Here is a 21,696-nt window from a genome sequence, read left to right as displayed (position 1 = left end):
ACGAGCGAACAGCCGAACATCCTCCATCGCGTTCCCGACCAGACAACGGCTATCAAACGAGGACACCTGACGATCACAAAGGATGTGCAGCTTCGGACTTACGGGTCGATATCGACGATTTAGTAGTTACGGCATTGGTTGATACGGGAGCGGACTATTCGGTTATGAGCAACGAGCTAGCAAAAGGACTGAGGAAAGTTTTAACCGCGTGGACTGGGCCTCAGATTCGCACAGCTGGTGGGCACCTAATTACCCCTGTTGGCCGGTGTACGGGGAGAGTTACAATCCACGGATTCGTTTACGTTTGTGACTTTGTTGTCCTACCTCACTGTTCGCGCGATGTCATTCTCGGCCTGGACTTTTTACAAGCTAACGGCGCCGTTATCAATTTACAAGAGCCGCGCGTGACGTTTTCGCCGACGCAAGCAATTGAAATAGCCGACCCAGACGACTCCAGGATACCCGCCCTGCGTATTGCTGCTGATGACGTGACGGTGCCTCCGCGGTGCAGCATGATGGTCCCCGTGAAAAGTGACTCGCCCGGTGATCGAGACGTTATGGCAGAGAGAAACGTCAGCCTTCTACTCGAGAAAGGAATCTGCGCCGCAAGAGGGCTTGTTCGCTTACGGGATCGCTCTGCGACACTCTTGATCACCAACTTCGGAACAGAGTTCCAGCCTATTGCGAAAGGAACGGCCGTCGCATACGTTACCGACTTCGTTGAGCCCGCAGAAATATGTGCTCTGGAGCTACCGTCGCCGGACGGACGCGATGCAGCAGCCGTTCTGTCTACCGTGGACATTAATCCCGGCTTGTCGGTGGGTCAGAAGCAGCGCTTGTTAGAGCTCCTTCACGATTTCGCAGAGTGCTTCGCCACGACATCAAAGGTAGGGTGCACCCCGGTAGCCAAACACCGCATCATCGTCAACGAGGAGACTAGCCCCATATCCCAACACCCGTACAGAGTGTCGCCGGTGGAACGGGAGGCTATACGATCCCAAGTGCAAGAAATGCTTGCAGATGACGTAGTCCAGCCGTCCACGAGCCCCTAGGCTTCACCTGTGGTATTGGTGAAGAAAAAAGATAACACCTTGCGATTCTGCGTCGATTATCGGAAGTTGAATCGTGTCACGAAACGTGACGTTTACCCCCTTCCACGTATCGACGACGCCTTGGATCGACTGCGTGACGCTAAATATTTTTCTTCACTCGACCTTAAGAATGGCTACTGGGAGATCGAAGTGGACGAAAGGGACAGAGAGAAGACAGCGTTCGTGACACCTGACGGCCTTTATAAATTCAAAGTGCTACCCTTTGGACTCTGTTCTGCGCCGGCAACCTTCCAACGCATGATGGACACCGTTCTTTCTGGGCTGAAATGGCAGACATGCCTAGTGTACCTTGCTGATGTTGTCATTTTTGCTCCTAGCTTCGAGGAACACCTCAACCGGCTGCGAATGGTGTTACAGGCGCTCCGTTCGGCACAGTTGACGATAAAGCCACAAAAGTGTCACTTTGGTTTCGAAGAGCTCAGTTTTCTTGGTCACGTGATAAGCGCTGACGGAGTCCGTCCTGACCCGGAGAAGACTGCCGCTGTGGCACAGTTCCCGCGCCCAACCGACAAAAAGTCCGTTCGTAGGTTTCTGGGCCTCTGTGCCTATTACAGACGTTTCGTTGAAAACTTTTCCACAATTGCCGAGCCCCTTACAATGCTTACTAGAGACAATGTATCTATTGTGTGGCATGATGATCAGGAATCTGCCTTCAACGAGCTACGCAGCCGCCTACAAACTGTCCCAATACTCGCCCATTTTGATGAACGAGCTGCCACTGAAATTCATACTGACGCCAGTCTCGGCGCTATTCTCGTTCAGTGGCAGGATGGCAACGAGAAAGTCATAGCGTACGCCAGCCGCTCCCTCTCGAAAGCAGAGGCAAACTACTCTACCACAGAGAAGGAATGCCTTGCGGTAGTGTGGGCGATTAGCAAGTTCCGACCATATCTCTATGGTCGCCCGTTTCGAGCTGTCAGTGACCATCATTCGTTATGCTGGCTAGCCAATCTCAAAGACCCTTCGGGACGGCTTGCGAGATGGAGCCTTCGCCTCCAGGAATACGACATCACGGTAGTGTACAAGTCCGGCCGTAAGCACAATGACGCCGATTGTTTGTCACGTGCACCTGCCGACGTTGCTCCGGCCGAAACTGAGGACGACTTCCCGTTTTTTGCTCTCGTCACGTCGTCCGATATGGCCCGGCGTTAACGGGCTGACTCAGAGTTGCGTCCGCTCATCGAGCATCTGGAGGGCCTTAACGTCGCTGTTCCGTGGCTTTTCGTTCGAGGTTTGGGTTCCTACAGTCTCCGAGATGGCGTCCTTTACAAGAGGAACTTCGCCCATAACACGGAAACCTTTCTTCTGGTTGTGCAATCCGAACTGCGTCCAGAAATCTTGCACGCCTGCCACGACGAGCCATCGGCTGGCCATTTGGGTGTTACGCGGACGTATGCCGGCATTCGTGCGAAGTATTACTGGCCAAAGTTGCTCTCATCAGTCCAGCAATATGTGAGGACCTGCCGTGACTGCCAGCGACGAAAGACACCACCAGTTAAACCCGCAGGGCTTCTCCAGCCCATCTCACCGCCTACAACACCTTTCCAACAAGTGGGCATAGACTTGCTGGGCCCATTCCCATTGTCTTCCTCTGGGAACAAATGGATTGTTGTGGTGACGGACTACTTAACGCGGTACGCTGAGACACATGCGCTCCCCCATGCTAGTGCTGCAGAAGTGGCTCACTTTTTTATGACATCAATCGTCTTGCGTCACGGTGCGCCATCAGTCGTCATCACGGACCGTGGAACCGCCTTTACGGCGGCATTAATGCAATCTCTCTTCGAACTCACCCACACCAGTCACCGGAAGACAACAGCCTATCATCCCCAAACAAACGGCTTGACTGAACGCCTCAACCGGACGCTTGCAGATATGCTTGCTATGTATGTCGACGTTGAGCATCGTACGTGGGACGAAGTTCTTCCTTATGCAACCTTCGCCTACAATACGGCAGAACAGGAGACTACCCGTCTTACACCTTTCCAGCTGGTCTACGGACGGTGTGTCACTACCATGCTGGATGCTATGCTACCCGCTGCTCACAACGACGGAGACATCGGCCCCTACGCTGACGTTGACACATTCGTCCAGCGGGCTGAAGAACCCCGCCAACTCGCAAGGTGCCGGATTCGACATCAACAACAACTCGACGCTGGTCGCTACAACCTCCGACACCGATGCGTTCGGTACGAGCCCGGCGACTCTGTATGGGTATGGACACCTGTGCGCCACCGCGGACTCTCCGAAAAGCTCCTCCGACGCTACTTCGGTCCGTACGAGATGGTTCGTCGTATAAGTGATGTCACATACGAAGTTTTTCCGCGGGACACGACCTCCTCACCACGTCGGCGCCATCCGACCGAGACTGTCCACGTGGTGCGCATGAAGCCCTACCATGACAGGCTGCAACCCGCCGCTTTACCAGCTTAACAGCTCTCTGTATTCTCTGCCGTCCGCCGTCTATACCGAACATTACCTTTGCTGTCCGTGTTCGTTTCCGGCGTCGGGCCGCCGCCTTGATGGAGGGGGTAATGGCGCGTGCTCATGGGAGCGCGCCGACGATGAAGACGAAGTATGCGTGTGCCGGTGGACAAAGACGAAGTGGGTGTGTGGTTCGGACAGCCATCTTGTGAGTTCCCTGCTGTGCGCTGGACTTCGCTGAGACCGTGATCTGTGCCGGTCCTGTCTTCGTTACAATATCGACCTATTTCCTGATATGCTTCGTGTACGAAATATCTAGTTTCGAGTGTATTACAATTTTTACATCTTGGTCCGGCTGTTGTGAATTTCGTACACTATTTCTAACACAATGCAGTTCAGAAGGACAAGTCATCTTAGACTTCGTTCTTAAAGTCACCAGCAAATGGACATGAACCGTCCTGATGCTGTGCACGAATATTTGCCTCTTCTTTAATTTTATTATCTGCAGCGTTATCCACAACAGTTGTAAGATAATGCACTTAGCTCAGGTTCGCTGCCACGATGCACTTCAGTGTAAACAATTTTTCAGGCCCAAATGCCAAGGACGCTGCTAAAACTGCCAGCGTCGTTAGAGCAACGGATAGATACAACATACAAGTCCTTCTTGGCGATAAGTTACAAATACCACCGCGAAAACAACGATAGAACTTCACTTCAACCATTACTTCATGAAACAGAATGGTTTAGACTTGGCTCTTATATACTGAACAGTCCTTCAATGCTAACAGGAATCAAAGCAGGAAGGAAAGAGAATTACATGACAACGATAAAAAAAAACCTACCAAGAAGATCATTGGTCGAATACGTTGAACAGGAGACAAGAACGCACTAAACAGCAGGTGAGTACTGCAACGATTATTCCGAACTGTTAGTTGGTATATTTCAGTGATCATCAGTGAAAATAGGGAGCGTTTAAATGCGTTTCTAAAATAATCCATCCAGCACCAAACCACCTTAGCCAATATGATGCGGACGCGTACGCCTTTCGTTTGCATTCTTGAAATTTTAAGTATTGCGGTAAACATCTCGTGCCTTGATGTGCCTTCTATTCCTAGATAAGCGGTCCCAACGCAAACGGCCATGGCACCGTTTATAAAATGATAGTCGCTGGGCGTAGACGTGACACGATTGCTTTAATTCGAGCTCAAGCCCACCGAATAAATAGTAAACTGAGGGACCAAAATATTCCCTAAAATCGGCCCGATATGAGTTAACAAAATTCGACTGTTTTGCATTTGAACCGAGTGACAAATTGAACTCTTTGATTTCTCAAAGAACACAAATTCGTGGGTTTTATCCTCGATAACCCTCTGACGGGGTTGCTGCAGAAGTCGAGTGGAGCTGAGCGACACAATTGCTCAGGTGCGCAGCTCTTAGATTTGAACCATTCCTCCCTTGCCCATGGTTCGTCTATGTTCGGCAATAGAAACATGCGTACTGTCCATGCAATTAAACTCATTGCCACAGGCGATGGGAAAATGCGGCTTTTATGTTGGTTTCTCATGTCTATTTTAGCCAGCCCGCACAGCGTTTGAAGCTGTGATAGGCACCTGTAAGAGCCCTACAAAGGCTCGAGTTGAGACGCTACGACTGAAGAATGAAACGGCGCTCGTGGCCACGTCATATTTTCTCACGTCATGGCTTTGAGACTGTCATACTCGCGTTTTACGAACAAATAAGTCCCCTAAACTTTCGTTCCAGCTGAGTGTAATATGAGGTACTTAAGAGGAACTAATAAAGAATCCAAATATTTTGCTCAAAACGATGTGAGATTGCGGGGCCTGCCGCATCTATAGCTCTCACAGATCCAAGGAAGTTTTTCTGCATTGCAGATCAGAATATCGAAGGCCCAGTGAGCAACGCTTATGAAAAGTTCTCAAGAGCTCAAGAACCTACCCTTTATCTCTAGATTCGGGTCAGAATAAGATTGCCTTCTAAATTTAGGTTTTTGTGGATGAAACAAAAAAACTACAATGTCACGTACCAGTGAAACATGCCATAACCGTAAAAGAGCTCGAGTTGCGTGATGTGACCTAATATCTGACAATACGATTAAGACCTGGAACCACTAAAAATTCCGTGGCTGCTGCTTTGAGCACAGTGAGTTAGACATTGTGTTGAAAAATAATATAAGAAAAAGGCCTAGACACACTGATTAAATTCCAGGCCCAGTTCCTACATGATGCCATCGAACCTCGAAGCATGTGCATTACCGGGGCAGGCTTCTACCTACTTGACAGGCCTGTTCTTGTATCGGTAAGCGCTTCCTTGAAGGGAAGGTTTGGCTGTCCGTTTTAACAGCAGCTAACTGAACGTTAGGTTTGAACCAGTTTCATAACATATTAGAAATGAAAGAAAGAACACCGAGATTTGGGAAATCAATATCTCACAACGGGATGACACACGACGGATGGAAAACTGCACGAGCACTCTCCTTCATTCTTGGGAACGCGTTCGCCTTCGTGAGAGGCTCATGAATGAAGTGAAACAAAGCAAATCATGGTAGGGTGTGCGGGCTTTAACCTGCATGTGCTTTATGAGGGTTCTTCGGATTGATTTCGCCCACCTCGAGTTCTCTTATACGCGCTGACATGGTAAAGCACGCAGCTGATTTTGTTTGTTTTTTGCAATTCGCGGCCGTCGAAATCTGGCCCCCGCGTATAAGATTTGATCCAATGAACTCGGCTTCAGTAAAGCAAAAGGAAGAAAACTCGGGAGGGATAAATTGCAGGACGGAGCATAGTCATATAAATAAAACGTAAAGCTATAGAGCGGTAGCGTCTAGTCGGGTTTGGGTTTCGCTAGGTGCGCTGTCCACGCTGCGCTCGAATTTTGACGCCCCCCGTGGCAAAACCCGCGGTGGTGGCTCAGTTGTTAGTGCTCTTGGCTACTGATTCAGAGTACCCGGAATCGAACCCGACCAAGGCGGCCGCGTTTCGATCGAGGCGAAACACAACGGCGCCCGTGTTCTATGCGATGCCAGTGCACGTTAAGCATTCTCAGGTGGTCGAAATTATTCGGGAGCCCTCCACTATGGCACCTCTTTCTTCTTTTCTTCTCTCAGTCTCTCCTTTATCCCTTCTCTAGCAACGCGGTTAGGCGTCAGTCGAGATATGGGATACTGCGCCACTTCCTTTCCCCCAAAACCAATTATTATTATTATTATTATTATCAAAGGAGGTAGTGAAAGAAGAAAGAAAGAAAGAAAGAAAGGAAGAAAGAAAGAAAGAAAGAGAGAAAGAAAGAAAGAGGTGTCGTAGTGGAGTACTCCTTAATAATATCGACCACCTTTTCCGGGTTCGAACCTGTCCGCGTCGGCTGCGTTTTTATGAAGGCTAAGCGCTAAGGCGCCCGTGTGCTGTGCGATGTCAGTGCACGATAAATGTCCCTAAAATAATAATAATGATTGGTTTTTGGGGAAAGGAAATGGCGCAATATCTGTCTCATATATCGTTGGACACCTGAACCGCGCCGTAAGGGAAGGGACAAGGGAGGGAGTGAAAGAAGAAGGGAAGAAGGAGGTGCCATAGTGGAGGGCTCCGGAATAATTTCGACCACCTGGGGATCTTTAACGTGCACTGACATCGCACAGCACACGGGCGCCTTAGCGTTTTTCCTCCATAAAAACGTAGCCGCCGCGGTCGGGTTCGAACCCGGGAACTCCGGATCAGTAGTCGAGCGCCCTAACCACTGAGCCACCGCGGCGGGTTGTCCCTAAAAACCTATTTTCAAATTTCTGAGAACGCTGAAAAAAAGTGTTTTCTGGGCAAAGGAAATGGCGCAGTATCCGTTTAACATCTCGGCGCTCACCTGAACCGCGCCGTCAGGGAAGGAATAAAGGATGGAGTGAAAGAAGCAAGCAAGCAAGGAAGGAAGAGGTGCCGTAGTGGAGGGCTCCGGAATAATTTCGACCACCTGGGGATCTTTAACGTACACTTATATCCCACAACACACGGATGCCTCTTGCGTTTCGCCTCCATCGAAACGCTGCCGCCGCGGTCGGGCTCGCACCCGGGTACTCCGGATCAGTAGCCGAGCTTACTAACCACTGAGCCACAGCGGCGGGTCTGAGGCGGAGTACCCGGGTTGGAACCGGTGCCGCTGCCGTGGGGTTCGAACCCTGAGCCGGAGTATTTGTTGCTCGAACGCCAACGCACGTCAGCGTTTCGATAGAGGAAAAACAGATCCTCTTTTCCTGTCCCCTTACCTCTTTCATTTCATTGCTCCATTCTGCCTGCTATCCTTTATTTCCGCTCCCCGAGCTCAGGTGATTCAGTGTCGATAGCAGATGCCAGGGCTAGGAAAAGTATTTTCCTTCTCTTTCATCATGATTTTAATAAACCACTACTAATACTACGACTCCGTAATCCGCACCCGTCTCCTGTGCGATATCAGTGCGCGTTACTATCCCCAGGTGGTCGGAATTATTCTGGAGACCTCCACTAGGAACCACACTGATGTGTGAGGAAGTTACTGCGTCGTCTCCTTTCCTCTTAAACCAATTTTCTGTTTATTTTGCAAAGTTCTAGACTCCGATTATTTTGAAGAAAGGAAGACGGGTAACTGGTTCCCTGGGGCAGTGGACGTATCAACCGCGCTTTGAGGTACGTGTCGGTGGGGAGAGGTGTGGGCTGTATGCATAACCGCTGACATTGTTGTGGTAGACATGCGGCACTGCAGCAATGGGCGCAGATTTCACTGGATGACCTACCTATAGTTCCTGCTGCGGTGGTTTAATGATTAGCGCACTCGGCAACTAAGCCGGGAGTACCTTGCTTCGAACCCGACCCTGGCGGCCGCGTTTCTATGAAGCCGAACAGCAAAAGGCGGCCGTGTGCTGTGCGATGTCAGTCCACGTTAAAGATCTCCATGTGGTCCAAATTATTTTGGAGCCCTCCACTGCGGCACCTCTTTCTCCCTGTTATCTTTCACTCCCACGTTCCTCTGTTTTTTACGGCGCAGTTCCGGTGCCCACTGAGGTATGTGAGACAATTATTTTGCCATTTCTTTTCCTCAAAAACCAATCTTTAATCTTCAACCTCACGCGATCACCTGGCAGGGGAGGCGCGTTGCCTATCCAGTGTGCGGAACGCAGTCAACCTTACAGGTGTTATTGTTGTTGTAGTGACTGCAGGAAGAATAAAAAGGAAAGTGCAGAGGCCTGCCCACTGGCTCAAGCTGAGTCACAATTGCTGCCACGTGCAGACAGTTGAAGAGTTCAGAGAGATAGGAGAGGAAAGATTGAAAGAACGGACACACGTCACAACAACGGCGTCATCTGAAGTGACGACGCCGGTTTAACAACAGGTACCCCCGGTGACAAGAAGTCCCCTGCGCATGCGCGAGCCCCCCAAATTCAAGCCCCGTAATACCAGGAAGCCACTGCCTCGTCTCCTTGCCTCAAAATTACAGAGGCCACGCCGCGGCTACTTGGCCGTTACGCCACAGCTTTCGCTCTTTAATCAGGTTCAGCAGTGGCTGGACCGCAGATAAATTTTTGTAGAATCCTGGGAGACCTTATTGCTCAACCACGAGGTAGAAGAACAACGCAAAGTCATCGTCCTCTGTCTGACCGCCGCCGAGTCCCAACGGATTCCGGCCGACAATTAGGGGAATGAATGGGGGTGTAGGCAAAAGCCTTCTCTTCCGTGACTTTTTACTGGTGCAAATTGAATTTATTTCTCTCTCTCTCTCCTTCATGGGCCGCAGTGATCGAACACCGTAGTCACAGCGGGTAATCAAAGCTGGATAACGCGCCATATAAATGTAATTCGCAATCAAAAATTTTCAGCCATGCCCACTAATGCGCGACGAGGCTATAATACTGCGGGGTCGCCTGTGCCTTCTATCCTCGCCTTCTCCTACCAGCGCTAACCGTGACTAGGTAAGGGGAGGGACTCACGCAGGAGTTTTGCGTGCCTGTTTATAACCTCGTCTTTAAAAACCTTGGACCCAGATCTGAAGCTCCGGCTTCCATCCGGCCTACCACGACGTGAAGCAATTTTGGTGTGTCGTCTGCCGCTTACTGTAGCTGTCACCAAGCATTACTTTTTCTTAATCGGTATGGCTGATAGCCCTGCATTTGCCAACAGCTGGTGTGACAAGACTACAGCCCGCATTCTTTGTGATTGTCCTGCCTACAGCGCCGAAAGGCAGTCTCTGCCGTGCACTAGAGCGTGTAGATCCGCACCCACTGAAGGAAATGAAGATTCTTGGCCACTGACTGCGCCGGTCGTGGGCGGTGAAGGCCTCCAAGGCACTGCTCCGCTTCTTGAGGACTTCTTGCCCGCACAATAGGCTGTGACTTTAACGAACGCTGTGACTGCACAGTGACTTCAATTTCCTGCGACTCTCTTTTCTCCATCTTTTTATCTGCTCACACCTTTCTCCCCGACCAGGGTAGCAAACCGATTATTATTCTGGTGTACCTCCCTGCCTTTCCTCTACCTCCTTTAAATAATTGGCGTTGGCGTTGACAACATTCTAGACACTGATGATATTAGACGGGCTCTGAAACGCCTTCCGAGGAGAGCACATTAACTCAATCACTGCACTGTGTTACCATGCAAAACAAGAGCCAAACAATACTCTTCCACACGCAGCAGACGACCCACAATCACGCGTCAAGGTTGGCGAGCCCTTCACGCCGACTTTTTCATGCTCGCACCCTCCTCCGTCCCCCGCATCTGCGTAGACACGGTGAGAGGCGGCCATTCATTAGATTCTTTCAGACGTCAGGCATCTACCGTGGCCGCGGCCAATAAGCCGCTTAGCTCCGGCGGGTCGGGAAGCCCCGCTGCCAGAGGGGGGTCGGTGAAGGAGCGCCTACCTTCCAGCGTGCAACAAGCGACGAGAGGAGAGAGAAAGGCGGGAAGACACCAAAATTCAAATTTTAGCTTCAGAAAACTCAGCTTCTACAAAGCGCATTTAAAAAATCTTTGTTGGACACTATTCGTGGAGCGGCGTGCTTCAATATTCCAGGCATGTCGCAACTTTATTATAGCCCCCTTCACAGCCCCTTACAGGAAAGCAAGGGCGCCATAACTGGCTCCCTAGGTCAGTGGACGCCTCAGTCGCGCTTTCAGGTTCGTGTCGGTGGTGAGAAGTGTGTGCTGAATGCATTAGCACTGACAACGTATTAACGTTAGCGTTTTGTTTATGGAGGCAAAGCGCTAAGGCGCCCGTGTGCTGTGCGATATCAGTGCATGTTAAAGATCCTCAAGGTGTCGAAATTATTCCGGAGCTCTCCGCTTCTGCACTTCTTTCTCTGATTCTTCTTCCACTCCCTCCTTTATGCCTTCCCTTACGGCGCGGTTCTGATGTCTGCCGATATATGAGACATACTGCGCCATTTCCTTTCCCCAAAAACCTATTATTATGTACAACGCGGCACTGCAGCAACAGGCTCACCGTTCATTGGCTGCCCAACCTCTCAATAGGGTGCGTTAGGCAAAATCACGTGACAGTGCTCCGGAAGACTACATAGCCGCATGGAGCAAAACTAGCAGGTCAGGGAAGGACGCGTGATAGCTGCCAAACGCTGGGATATGATGGCCGACGAAGTGGAACAGTCCTCGATGGAGCAGGCCGGCAAGAAGTCGGACTCGGGGGGAATCTCGAGGTAAGGCGCCGCTTCTTCGTCACGACAACGGTCGCTCTGTTGTAGTACGATTCCCAAGCCCTGACACCGGACGGCGTCGAAGAGAACGCGCGTCTTCGGAGAAGGATTGCTGCTGTATACATAGCCACGTCCTTGAGGCTCTAGTTTTGCACTGCTGCCCGTGTGGGTAACTGAACCTGTGCGTGGCCTTCCGGGTTTTAGGAACATTGGCGCAGCGGACAGTGCAGTAAGCGCGGGGAAGGTTTGTCAGGCTCGGCGTTCCTTAGATCCGGCGCGCATGTTTCGCCAGTTTGTCTGAGCTGTCCCTGACAGAGTGGCAAGACTTCGTGCCGGTTGAGCGTTCATAGCACGCCTTTCATTCCTACTTGCTAACCGTCGTCGACAAGGGAGGGGTGTCTGTAATTTGCGGATTGATGTGGCGTTCGGCCGCCTCATGCTTGAACGTGGACTGCGTACAACTGAATCCCTAGTGCCCTAAATTTTTTAATAACCACGCGGTTTGGCTGTTTTGCGCACTGTTTTAGTCGAAGTGAAGAATGTGAAAAGAGCGCTGTTTTGTAAGCTACTTCCGAGCTTCTATTTTTAATGTGTTCTTCGATGACCTTCTGGGCACCCCTCCACACCATCGTGCGCGGGATATCTTTTCACGCTCTTGTTCGAGCAAGGCCATCCGCCGAGCTTTTCTTATGCGTCTGTTAAAATCTTCGAACGCCATTGCGCTTTTTTTGTGATATGTTCATTTATCTTTGCACCTTTGAACTCTGCCTGTGATGTAGTGCTGTGTCGTTTATGGCTGTTTTCCGGCGTTCGCAGCCGCTTGCCTCTGCGCTTACTGTTAATAAACGCGAGTGAACTACGGCTCTGCAACAAGCGTGAAATTACCTGCGCTACGCCCGTCTTTTTTCCTCCTTTGGGACACGCCTGGTTTCAGCGCTGGACGCAAGGCTGAAGCCATTTAGCTGCGCCTTCTAGTATGCACTCTTATTCCCGCGACCGCCAACGATCTGCGCGTGTTCCTGGTGGCGTCCCGACTGTTCGCTGTAAAGGAGTCATTTGCGCATTCACCGACGGCAATACGCCTCCGCCACCACACCACTGCCGAAGGTATGCCGACGGTTATCCGCCCGCACAACTGACGCGTTTTGTGACTGCTGGTCACGAATATCATTAACGTCAGCACATCGAAACAAGCATGCGTTTCTCATCGGTGGTGTCTTTCACGTGGCACTCTGAGCTCAGCGTCGAATGAAGCCACTACACGGGATGCGAACTGGAAGTACCGGTACCCGGCTTAACTCGGTGATGATTTCGCACACGTTAGCCTCGTTTAGCCAGGTGCAGGTTTTATTCTGTTTTTTAAGGCGAAAGCCTTTAATGGCTCATACTTGCGGCCATGGCCGTGTCCGTTCTCTAGTCATGATACACCGATGACTGAATAAACTCGATAACATAAAAAAATTCTGTAGGCCTAGCTCTGTTAGGCAGGAATATACGTAGCGAAAGCACGGCGACTTCTGGATGTGAAGAGTTAATATATGAAACCCGTGCATCCACTAAATGCGCCTTTATTCTTGATGCAAGCCTGGGCCGTCATGGCGGAGTGATAGCGTCTCCAGCTCAACCGCCAAAGGCCTTAGTTCGATTCCCGGCATCGACACAGGGATGGTTTTTATTCATTGAGTGCGCGGGGGATTCAGGGGATCCCACAGATAGCGCCACCGAATTCGTTGGTTAGCGGTTAAGCGCGTAAGGGAGGCTAAGGGAAATGGCGGTTAAGGGTGGCTCCGCGGCGATGGAAGGAAGGAAGGAAAAACTTTATTTGCGACAGATTTAAAGTTACGGGTCACTGAGCGCCGTGGTCGACTCTTGCTCCAGGATGCCGCACTTGACAGCTGCCATCGTGGCTCGGCGTACGAGAAATCGTCGTGCTTCCTCGTCCTGGCTGGTAAACAAGTGCTCCCAATGCGACACACTCGGGTGGTCTATTCTACGCTCTAAGCCTGCCTTAGGGCAGGTCCATGTGACATGCTCTATACTCCGTTTCTGCGCATCATACATCAGGTGCAACGCCGTGAAAGGTACGGAAGTATTCCGTACGGCAAAATAGGGGAGGCGTGTTACTCCGCGCTTATTCTGTCGCCGAGTGGTATAATGCACGAGAAAGAGACAGCTTGTCATCAGCAGTAAGAGTGCATTTCATCAAGCTTATGACAAATGTGTCATGTATTAAGCCTGCAGGCAAAGCCTTTAATATGCTTCGCTCGACACAAGGAGCGCAGTACTTTTTGGTTGCAGATGCAGGCAGCGCAAACAAGGGCGCTAGCTTCGACAGCGTTGCACCTGATGTATGAAACGGAGTGTAGTGTAGGTTTACCCTGGCATCATGGACATTCGTCTACATATTGTGTAGGAAAAATCTTGTGTAGTTTGTGCAGGTGCGGGTAGGTACCGGTTTGTAGTCTGCGCCAGTCTACCGCCTCATTTTTGGTTTAACTTTTTGTGTGGGGCTGGGTAGCGTTTGTGCTGACCCCTGTAATGATCAAGTATGTCTGAGTACGTGGATGTAACAGGGTCCAAAGCGCCCCTGGAGTAAAGAGCTGCCGTGCGATATTGCAACAGCAATGGCGGCCTCTTCAGTTGTCTCTATGCTTGGGTTGCTTATAGTTACGCTGGTTATTTCTTTCCCTCCTTCGTCTGTTATAACGAAGATCGTTTTGCCTTGGTATCGGCACTTCGGTGCGTCCGTGTAGACTACGCTTTGATTGTCACGGAATTCCCTGCTAGGACTCTGGCTTTTCGTCTTTAAAGTTTTATATCTGGGTCCATGTGTCTGGGTATGGGTCTTACCCGGATGCTGTTTCTGTCTTCATTTTTAATCTGTTCCTTGTATTTTTGTGCGCCCAGGTATAGCCCTAATTTCTCCATTAGGTGTATTCACGTTCTGGTTTGAGTCAGTCTGTCTAGTTGCGCACTACGTTACGCTTCTCTTAGTTTCTAGAAGGTGTTCGATACTCCCAGTGCAATTAGCGTTTCGGAAGGGGTTGACATTGGAACTCTGAGCGCCGTTTTGCACGCTTTGTGTAGTATGTTGTGGATTTCTAGAGTCTCTTGCTTGTTTAGTTCGTGGTAGGGGAGACTTTACGTTACCCTGCTCGTGACGAGACTGTCTATCATGTCTGAGGGCGTCCTGTTCTCTCATCCCCTTTTTTTACTGCTAACTCTTCGCACGATTCTGGCGACTTGCTCTGTTGTACTCTTAAGAGAGGCGATAGTTTTTTTACACCGTCATGTGTTTTGCAGCCACATTTCAAGCACTCTAACTTCCTTTTTTCCCGTATTGTCTCGTTCTAAATTTTAGGGTGATTTTGGAGCCGTATTTCTGTGTACCTTTTTATATTTTGATTTTTCTGCTGAGCACGATAGTCCTTTGGCCCTGACGTATTGTTCGCTATGGACGATCGCTCTCCGAAGCACCTATGCTGGCTAGAGCAACAGATATTGGAAGTGCACATGAGATCCCAGCGATGTCGTCACTGCTTGACCTCGTGTGGTGGCAGTATTCAGCGTCACCCTCCCGGTACGCTATATTTCGGGAGTCAGGAAAGCAAATGAAATCGGGAGCAGTTAGGTCCGGATGAGGTCAGACAACACCCCCTTGGATTATCAGAGGCATTCTGATGATTACAAGTAACCTGCTCGAGCTGTACTCCATTCTATGCCATCCTTTACAACCGTCGCCATCCCTGATGCGTTTGCCGTCCGACGCCTTGATCGATAAGGACGATACGGAGCGTCACGAAAAGAATATTGGTGAGATATGTGCCGGCATCTGACTTTCCAACACCGCTCATACAGCCGCTCTCGCGAGCCGCCACCGAGGAACCACCGACAAGAGACCTCAGTGGTTCTGGCGACGCAATTGCCGCGAGGAATTGCTGATTACAGGTTGCCACTCGGCGCGCCACATCACTCGCGCTGGCACACAGCCCAGCTGTGCGCGATCGGCACGCTCGGACTGCGCGGCGGTGTGGCAATCCGCGCGATGCTCAGAATTGACAGACGCGCGCTTTGAAAGACGTTTCGACGCAGAGAAACGCGCGCGTTGCCGCGCCTGAAAACGCCGTGTCTCATATTTTGATTGCACCCGTCCTCAGCACGCGGTGTAGAGGAACTCGCTATGAAGTTTGCGGTGTCGATTGCAGTGCCATAACACACTGCCTAGCGAGAAGAGCAAGCAGTTTTGGGTAGTACTATTAGTACTTTGCAGCGACACCTTCAGGTGCTTATTGGCGTGAGCCTCCGCGCTCTGTCGAAGGCGCACGCGCCGTGCGTGAGCTATCTTGGCTACGCCGAGAGAAGCTTGGCAATGAATGCTGTCAGCCAAACGAGGGTATCCAATCGCGCAGAATGTGTTCTCGCGTTTGCAGCGGCCCAAGCGGCTGACAAAAGCAGGTTTGAGTCACTGAGTGGAAAAATTGCAGTGCCATCTTAGCAGCGTAGGTTCCCCATAGTATACCTGCGTCCAAGCACGCTCTCGTGCTAAAACGAAAAATAGATGTCGCGAAGACGATGCGCGGTTTTCATGCCGCATTCGTCACGCCCCCCTCCTCGGCCAAGTGACGTTCTGATCGCCTGGGCGCGTGCCTTGGCCTACAAATATAGCCGTTCTCTCGTTGATTATCAGTTTGCGCACGCGTGCGCCAACCGGAAATTGTGTTAGATGGGAACACGGGTTGCCGCCGCCGAGCGCGCATGCCTAACGCGCGGTACCGGGAATTCCCTTTCCTGCGTCCAACCAGCTGTGTTCGCGCAGGAGCGCCCGAGGCTGTGATCCGCGTGCGCTGCTGTGTGGGGAGTGGACCGAGGCTTCCCGCTCCGAATCTACGGTGTAGTACAATCAGATGCGATTTGAAGGGGATCGCTTTAGGCTTAACCTGCGAACGAAATAATTTGGCCTCATGCTGGTAATTCTTACAAGAAGGCGAAACCAAACTCGTGCGACTTAGCCGCTTCGTTCCGGTAACATGCGCTGTAATTTTGTCTTTGAAGGGTAAATAACCACCCAAGGAGGCCGATTGTGTTAGACCGTACTGGATGCCCGCACCCCTGGAGGCCGTATCGTCGGGAAAAAAAAACAAGCATGCAAACTTCGTGAACGATCCCGCACCAGCAAGCTAAGGCGAAACAAGAGAAAATGAGGAGCACAGGACACGCAAAAAAGACGCGTTCTTGTGATAAAATGACAGAATTGCTGCAGGCGTAGCTCTGTTAGGCCAGCCTATACGTAGCGAAAGCGTGGAGACTTCTGCATCGGAAGAGTGCATTCACTAGATTTTGAAGATTAAGCCATCGTGGTGGAGCGGTAGCGTCTCCGCCTCAAACGCTAAGGGCCCTGGTTCGACTCCGAGCCTCGGCACAGGGTTTTTTTATGCGTTTGTGCGGGGGGGGGGGGGGTTCAGTGGCTTCCATAGATACGGCCATCGAATACGTTGGTTAGCGGTTGAGCGCAGGCTCTGTTAAGGAGCGTTTATACTCCGGCGTAACGTCGCGTCGGCCAAAGCGAGACCCTGTATACTCCAGCCACTCTTGACCGCCGACACGTTCTGCGGCTTCGGCGCACTCTGACCGCACTGGCGGAGACTTGGAGCATGGCTAATTTCCGCCGAGTGCAACAGCCACCGCAGGCTCGTCCAGACCGGTTCGGCTCCGCGTCGAGGCGCGCGTTGTGACGTCATGTGCCTCCTCGGAGCACCGCCACCGCGAAATCGCAAGTTCGCGGCCAGTAAAGCTTTCCCTTTAAAAACAGATTCTTCCTTCATTCTCTCAGTTCCTCCTTTTTCTCTACTCTTACGACGCGGTTCAGGTGTCTGCCGAGATGTGAGACAGATACTGCGCCATTTCCTCCCCCTCCCCTCAAAGAACAATTTTCAATTTCAAATTTCTTACTACACCGAGAAAGCGAGCAGTTTCCAATTAGGTAAACGCATAACGAAGAAAGAAGAAAAAGCAAACACCTGGAAGGTAGCGATACCCGGCCGATGAAGTTGATGGTATGTAGCTGTTTCCTTTGTATCGGGTTGGTGTAGGACTGCGCCCGAGGAGGGAAAAATTAATAAAGGGAGTAAAAAGAAACAGGAAAATTGAGTATAGGGGAGGCGGGCTGCTGTTACGCTCAAGCGCTCACCGCTCCCTCTAGTAGCGATAAATGGCACCGTTAAAGTTCGAAGTCGGCACTGTTTTGCCGGAAGAAGGGAGCGGCGCTACTCAGTGGTTAGTGGTTGGCGGCTCAAAGTCCAGGACTCTTTGGCATCAATTTCGAATGTCGCAATATTGTAAGGGACCGTTATGGAAATATTGAAGGTAACGGCCCGTTTGCTATGCGATGACAGTGTATGTTAAAAATCCACCAGATGGTCGAAATTATTTCGGAGTCATCTACTATGGCGCCTCTTTATTCTTCTTTCACTCCTTCCTTTACCTCTTACTTTGCGGTGCGGTTCGGGTTTCCACCGAGATATGTGAGACAGTTCTTGGGTCATTCCCTTTCCTCAAAAGAAATTCTCAATTTGCAATGCTTCTTTCTTCCGATGCCTAGCTAAAGCTTTCTTTAAAATTTTATCCATCGCCCACATCGCGTAGTTATGACTGCCATAGAAAAAATTTGCAGTGGCTTAGTTCGGCTATGCCTGGATATACGTACCGAAAGCTCAGGCGTAGCATGGTTAGCCTTGGTTAATCTTGATTGGAAGTCCAGGTTAGTGTGGTTGTCTAGCTATGTTGTCGCATTAAAGACGACACATCTGTGGTTGCGGCGCACGTGAGTTCCCCTTCTCAATTCTCCGACATGTTATCATGAATGCGACACAGGTGGCGAAGCGAGCGGAGGCGAGCGCAACGACGAGGAACACGGTGTGACGTCATACCGAACGGCGGCGGTGAGCCGCGCGAGATGCAAGATGGCGCTGCGCAAGATGCAAAATGGCGCTGCGAGCGTGCAAAGCAAAGTATCCGTCACATATCTCGGTGGACACCCGACCCGTGCCGTAAAGGAAGGGATAAAGGAGGGATGGAAAGAAGAAAGAGAAAACTGGAAATTGAAAGTCGAATTTTGAGGAAAGGCGCTGCGCAGCGGCGGAATACCTGGGGCTCGGTGCTACTTATGGCGCATGCGCAGTTGTGACTAGAGAGCTAGAGAGAGAGAGAGAGAAATATCCGCGGCGAGACGCGCGTTCTGATTAATTTGCCTCCTCAGAGTGCCGCCACGGCGAAATCGCAAGTTCGCGGCCAGTAAAGCTTTCGCTTTAGTAAGAAAGCAAAAACGTGAATAGCAAATACGTGAATAAGAAAAAAATGCTAGCGTGCAGAAGGAAGATCTGCAAATATATTGATTGTTGCAGTGAAATTTTACGATATTTGAAAAAGTTGCGTTCATAAACTCTTTCCCGTTGAAAAATGCGCTTGTCCAGGATTTCTGGGTACACCGTCGCCACTAAAAAGTTTCTAAAAAAACGAATGATTGGAAGAAATTAATCTTTTCTATCAGAGCGGGGTGGAGAGGTTCTCGTCCCTTTTAAGTTTTCTTTCCTCCAACGCTTTGCACTCTTTTCCTACATCGATAATGGCATACAGAGGCCAAGAAGGAATTCTGACATCGCGACATGACAGTGATGGATGGTGCGCCCTTCGCTCACACCTCGGTCCTCCGGGAGTATAGGTTCCGCCGTGAGCGCTTCACTTGATCGTTAGTCCCCCAGCCACATCCTCTGCTAGCACAATATGAAGCGACATGTTGGAGAAGACTTCAAACAGGAGCCTTCCACAACCTTCATATTCTACATAAGATGTATCCGGAGCAGTATAGGGATACATATCCGTAATGCAGGGCAACCCCCACGCTGTATCATATGACATGGGAATGCATACACTATGTAGCTTTCCGAGGTAACAAAGAGCCAAATGCGGAGCAGTGGGAGGACCGGCAAACCAGCAGCCAGCTCAAGGTCCAAAGAGACCTAGTGAGCCACGCATGCCGGGTGGCCAGGGAAAGTGGTGCCTTGGACTAGGGGCGCCAATCACGCTCAGCCTGGAAGACATCGGCAATCTTCGGGCAAGCAGCAATACACCTATATTAGAGCAATAAATTCATTCACTCACTCACTTATCGTTAGTCACTGCACCGCCATGTTTCTTTCCACGAGCCCTGCCGTCACGTGATAAACACGAGAACGAACGATGAAGGAGAGAAAAAGAAAAGAATGAATCATCTCTTCGCAGCGCGTGCCAACTATCTTCATCGTCGTCTGCACCGCTCCTCATGGCGTGTCTACAGACCCACGACCTCTCATGACCTCGGTCGAGTCTGCCCTCAGTGATGGCCGCAGAGGTGGAAGCTTACCCTCTTTCCGGAAGCACTCCGGATGCCCGCGAAGTCTCCCACCCGTTGGATGCAAGACTCGTTTTCGAGTTCCAGGGCTCCGGGTCCCGTTGTGGGGACGCCGGGTGAGGGCTGGTAAACTGCGCACAGGCGAAAACGCGGGGCGCTCTTAAACGGCTGGCCGCGAAGGCGACGAAATCCCATTCATACCCCGTGATTGAGCTCTTCGTGTCTGGGAGCACATCGCGGTCTCGGGACCGCCGCCCACGTGTTCCATCCGCGCCAGTAGACTCTCGAGTACTGATACCTCCACCGCGGTGTCTGCGCCTTCTTCCACCAGCCTCCTCTGATAACCCTTCGCTGACCGAAGGATACTCCGCGGCCCAGTATGTCTGTCGCCCAGATAGCCATGGCGCTCGAAGCCGTCGTCAAGAATAGCCGTCGGAGGTACGTTATGCGGCTTTCGATTCTTGACCGTGACTTCTGCGTTTGGCGACCCGCCCTCCCAGGCCCATTTGGTATTCCGCGCTCCGCGTGCTCCCGATATAGAGCGACGTGTTAAAGAGTATAAGACCACGAGCCGGCAACACTTCGGCCTACTCCTGCATGGAGGGAGGCAGGACGTCATTAGGCCAGATTGCCTTTTTTTTATCGTGGCGAGCGGTCTCGAGCTCATGCATCGTCTTCAGGTGACAGCCTGCAAGGCAGTCTGGTGTATACCACTTCCCACTTTTTCTGTCGGTATGTTATTGTCGAAGTGTGGCGGGCTGCTGGGCTGCTGTTTCACCAAAGAGTTGTCGAATACTATCGGCAAAGAAACATTGCCACGACTACACGTTCGTTCGCTGCATCGCCTTCTCAGAGAAGGGTGGGCAGAGCTCTGCTCTTTAATTTTACGAGTCGTGTGAGAGTTCAGGTTGTTTAGCGGCCGTCCTGTCTTGAGTTTCGGCCTCGGTTAGTGATAATCAGCAATCGGACGTTCACTCTCACGGTTTTTTTTTTAGGGTCCTGAAATTATGTGCTTACACCGGAAGCAGCTAGAATTAATTCTCGCGCATGAGAGATTGACGCTTCCTTCGCTTTTTTGACCGTAGTCAAGCCATGCCTTACACATTATTTCACCTGCTCGGCAGTGAGAAAGAATTATGAGTAGTATGAACTTATCATATTATCATAATTGATATCAGGTTACCATAACATACCATACACTCTTAACAAAAAACGCCAAATTGGGAGTAAATGGCTTGTCCTCTAGCGCACACCCAAAAGGAGGTTTTCTTTACTGCGTATAAATGGAGCATTTTATTTACTCCCTTATGCAAGGGAGGTAATTAGGAGCACAAGGGTATAATTTTTTTACTACGTATTGAAATGGAGCCCAAATATTGCGTCCTGTTTATTTATCCTCATTCAGGCCCATTCTTACAGTAGTGCCAGCGGTGGGAACGGGCAGTAGATGCGCGGGCTGCCGACAGTCCAACATGCAAAAATGCGCTGTCTTAATGGGACCCCGAGTCGCGCGTTCTTTTCGCCGTCTGCAAGCCCAGCGGTGCCGTAGGCAGAGACGGCAGCTGTCGTCTGCTTGTCATCTGCTTTTGTTGTACGTGCTTGTTTGCTTGGCTATGTTGGTGCTTAAATCGATAAAGCATTAGAATCAATATTTCAAATCTGAAAAGGAGTCGTGAGGTATTTTTCACGGTCTTTACCACGCTATATTTGACTAAAAACCGGAACAAAATAGGCTCAAAGCGAAAACAACCTTGAAGGTAATTTGGTATGGCAGTGTTTTCTTTCATATTCACTTATTTCAGGTTTGGCATTTCAATATGACTGAGGAAAAATGTAGCCTTGCTCTTCGGCTCAAATAAGAGCTCCGCGTTGAAACGAAAGTTTCATGTTCATGCAACGCATTATAATCTGCTGCAACACACAGCGAGACCCAAAATGAAAAAAAGCTGTGAGAATTAGCCCTAAGCGAATGCTCTAACGGGATGGCGACACTAACAAAAGGTCAGGCACGGGTAGAGCAATGGAGTCTTCTCAAGAGGGTTAAATTATGTAGCTTACAGTAACGGAAAATGGCGACAAGCCGATATCTCGTACCG

The 21,696-nt window shown here is 50.6% G+C and overlaps 1 pseudogene; it reads left to right on the top strand.

The window, feature by feature from the left end:
- The first annotated feature begins 11,146 nt into the window (after positions 1-11,146).
- The window catches only part of LOC144116522 (uncharacterized), a 28,521-nt pseudogene continuing 17,971 nt past the window's right edge, over positions 11,147-21,696 (top strand).

This window comes from Amblyomma americanum, chromosome 1 (assembly GCF_052857255.1).
Source record: "Amblyomma americanum isolate KBUSLIRL-KWMA chromosome 1, ASM5285725v1, whole genome shotgun sequence".
In the NCBI taxonomy this organism is placed as follows: Eukaryota; Metazoa; Arthropoda; class Arachnida; order Ixodida; family Ixodidae; genus Amblyomma; species Amblyomma americanum.
Note: the sequence above shows the minus strand (reverse complement) of the source record. Positions and strands in the feature narration are given on the sequence as shown.